This window comes from Gossypium arboreum, chromosome 12, assembly GCF_025698485.1.
Source record: "Gossypium arboreum isolate Shixiya-1 chromosome 12, ASM2569848v2, whole genome shotgun sequence".
NCBI classification, from domain to species: domain Eukaryota; kingdom Viridiplantae; phylum Streptophyta; class Magnoliopsida; order Malvales; family Malvaceae; genus Gossypium; species Gossypium arboreum.
Genome location: NC_069081.1, coordinates 63334708 through 63337438, shown reverse-complemented (window position 1 = coordinate 63337438; position 2731 = coordinate 63334708). Strand labels below are relative to the sequence as shown.

Here is a 2731-nt window from a genome sequence, read left to right as displayed (position 1 = left end):
CTAAATTGAATAAATTGCAAAACTTGTGTTCTAGAAGTATTTTGCATAAAATTGAATTAGATTATTAATTAGAGGTCCTTAAAGAGTAATTTTACCAATTTCTAAGTCTATGGACAAAAATTAGGACATGGAAGGAATTTTTGGAAAGTTTAGTAGTAAGGGCATTTTGGTCATTTAGGGTAAAATGAATTAAAATACAAAATTAAAGCCAATTTTGCTCATCTTCAACCCCATGGCCGAATATAGCAAGGAGAAACCATGGCTAGGGTTTTTCAAGCTTCCAAGCTCGATTGTAAGTCTGTTCTAGCCTCGTTTTTAATGATTTTTACGTTTTGGAGTCCCTTAGCTCGATTTAGCTTATGCTAGCAATAATTTAACCTAGGGTTTATATTTGGAAAAATACCCATAGGTGAAATTTGTGTATTTTGGTGTTTTATGATAGAATGTGAGGTTTTAAATTATGTTAGACAACTTGTGCTACTCGGTTTTAAGTGAAAACGAGCAAAAGGGCTTAATCGGTAAAAATACCTAATAGTCATAAGTACATGTTAGAGTGAGAATTTGATGTTGCCATAGAAGGAAAAATGATCAGCATGTCATAAAACATAAGAAAATAGGCTGAATTTTAATTTACGAGCTTTGGGGCAAAAGTGTAAATATGCAAAAGTTTAGGGCAAAATTGTAATTTTTCCAAAATATGATTTTGGGTCAATTTGAATAATGTGAGTCCTAATTAGACTATATTTTAAATGATAGAGCAACGAAAACTAAAATTCGGGCTAAAATGGGAAAATACCAAGTTGTGGACGAAATGGTAAAATAGCCATTTTAGCATACGAGGTAAGTTCATATGTAAATGTTGGTAACATAGTTATTATTTTAAATGTTTTAATTTTTTTAAATGATATGATAATTATTTTGAAATATTATACTTGTGATAATTGTTTGATAATATGTAATTATGTGAATTACTTGATGAGTATGAACTATCACCAAGTATCGATTTCGATATTCCGTGGAAGACGGCAAAGATGTGAGATCGAGGAAAAAAGCCCGTTTGAACCTTAGGAATAGATTAGGATACAAGTGACATGTCACTAGGATGGTTGAGCATCCGAACTCGTTGAGTTGAGTCCGAGTTCACTTATGGATGCAAGCGTTCGAACTCGTTGAGTTGAGTCCGAGTTCGTGAGATGTAACTAGGCATCCGAACTCGTTGAGTTGAGTCCGAGTTCACTTATGGATCGAACGCCGAGCTCGTTGAGTTGAGTCCGAGTTCACTTATGGGCGGGTTACATGGTAGCTTGGCTACATATGTGGCACTTATGTGCAAACTTTCCATGTATCCGAATTATATTCGATGTGTTCAACAGTAAAGTTCTACTCAAATGGAGGAATACTCAAGATGAAAGGGACGTATTGGTAAGTGTTGTGAAATGGATACTTTGAACAGGTATGTACTTAACCCTCGGGTTGAAAACTCGATATAACAACAATATGGTAAGATGATAAATGAAAAGGTGATATGAATGTCTTGGTGATGATTATGCAAATGATGTTTTATGTTTGCTTATATGGTTATGTTACTTGCTATTTGCATGTGAGCTTACTAAGCATTTATGCTTACTCCCTCCTTTTCATTCCTTGTAGTGTTGACAAGCCAGCTCGGAAATCGGAAACGGTCGGAGGCACGCTCACACTATCCGTATACCATCTTGGCATAATGGCTTGTATATTTTGAGTATGGCATGTATAGCATTATAATCATTTTATATGTATGGTCTTATGATATGGTTATTGAGTGGTATGAAAATAGAAATGCTTGGTAATGATTAGCCATTGGAATGGCTAATCATGATCATATTTGGTATTATGTATGTCAAATTGCTAGCTAATCCATCGAAACCATGAAATAGGTAAAATTTACCATAAAATAGATTCAGACAGCAGCAGTGACGTGAGTTTGAAAAATCACTAAAAATATTAGAAATGGAATTAAATAATGAATAAGTTATGGAATCAAAGCTTGATGAGTCTATTTTCATATGGAATAAGCGAAACAGGTATATGAGCTATATTTTATGAGATGTTTAAATTTTTGTGAAACAGGGCCAGAGCGATTTCTGGATCCCTGTTCTGACTTTGGAAATTCACCATAAATTTTACAAAGATAATTAGAAGTCACGCTTTATATGTACAGATTCCTTATTGAGTCTAGTTTTATTAGAGACAAACGGCATAGTCATTGAAGGTCTGTATAGGGAGATATCTGGTTCGTAATACACAGAGGTCAGAGTAGTTGAACCCTGAAACAGGGAGACTTTAACTAATAAACTGTACTAATTGGCCCAACCAAAATTCTAGAAAAAATTAGTAGATATATATATGAGTCTAGTTTTAGGAAAATTTAGGAATTGGATTTGAGTTTCGTAACTTGAGATATGATTTTTAAAGCGACTGTGATGCAGTTAGCCAGCTTGTCTGGAAATTTTAAAATGAATTGTATGAGCTGTTTAATTAATGAATTAAGTCCGTTAACACCTCGTGTTCGACTCCGGAAACGGTCTCGGGTACGGGGTGTTACATACTAAGCTTTAAAGCTTACCCCATTTCTTTTTCCCTTGTCTTATAGAGTCACCAAGCCAGCTCGGGGATCGAAGACTGTTGGAGATCCATCCACAGTATCAAATTATCATTTTGGGTACTTATGATTTCATTATTTTGAGTATGG

General features: G+C 34.5%; 1 long non-coding RNA gene across 1 annotated transcript; it reads left to right on the top strand.

Annotated features, from left to right (window-relative positions):
* The first annotated feature begins 215 nt into the window (after positions 1–215).
* Positions 216–1791, top strand: LOC128285243 (uncharacterized). The gene is made up of 2 exons (XR_008275705.1): positions 216–292; positions 1651–1791. It is a non-coding gene; the product is annotated as an uncharacterized LOC128285243 (long non-coding RNA).
* Positions 1792–2731: the final 940 nt, after the last annotated feature.